The sequence below is a fragment of the Schistocerca serialis genome, chromosome 1 (assembly GCF_023864345.2).
Source record: "Schistocerca serialis cubense isolate TAMUIC-IGC-003099 chromosome 1, iqSchSeri2.2, whole genome shotgun sequence".
NCBI classification, from domain to species: domain Eukaryota; kingdom Metazoa; phylum Arthropoda; class Insecta; order Orthoptera; family Acrididae; genus Schistocerca; species Schistocerca serialis.
The window spans coordinates 1,078,119,435-1,078,120,410 of NC_064638.1; positions in this window are offsets into that span (position 1 = coordinate 1,078,119,435).

Genomic DNA, 976 nt, shown 5'->3' on the forward strand with positions numbered 1-976 from the left:
TGGGGTTTAACTTCTGAGGTCATCAGTCCCCTAGAACTTAGAACTACTTTAACCTACCTAACCTAAGGACATCACACACATCCATGCCCGAGGCAGGATTCGAACCTGCGACCTTAGCGGTCGCGCAGTTCCAGACTGTAGCGCCTAGAACCGCTCGGCCGCCCCGGCCGGCTCTTAGGGTCAGTATTGCCTCACGTGTTCCAGCATTTCTATGGGATCCAAACTGATCTTCCTCGAGGTCGGCTTCTACCAGTTTTTCCATTCGTCTGTAAAGAATTCGTGTTGGTACTTTGCAGCCGTGACTTATTAAACTGATAGATGGGTAATTTTCATACGTGCCAGCGCCCCTTTTCTTTGGAATTGGGATTATTATATTCTTCTTGAAGTCTGAGGGTACTTCGCCAGTCTCATATATCTCGCTCACCAGATGGTGGAGTTTTGTCATGGCTGGCTTTCCCAAGGCTATCAGCAGTTCTAACGGAATGTTGTCTACTACTAGGGCCTTGTTACGCCTTAGGTCTTTCAGTGCTCCATCAAATTCTTCACGCTGTGTCGTATCTCCCAACTCACCTTCATCTATGCCCTCTTCCATTTCCATAATATTTCCCTCAAGTACATCGCCGTTGTATAGACCCTCCATATACGCCTTCCACTTTTCTGCTTTCCCTTCCTTGCTTAGGATTGTTCTTTCATCTGAGCTCTTGATATTCATATAAGCCGGCCGCTGTGGTCGAGCGGTTCTAGGCGCTTCAGTGCGGAACCGCCCTGCTGCTACGGTCGCAGGTTCGAAACCTCCCTTGAGCATGGATGTGTGTGCTATCCTTAGGTTAGTTAGGTTTAAGCAGTTCTAAGTTCTAGGGGACTGATGACCTCAGACGTTAAGTTCCATAGTGCTCAGAGCCATTTGAACCATATTCATATAGGTGGTTCTCTTTTCTGCAGATGTCTCTTCAGTTTTCTTGTAGGCGGTGTTGTA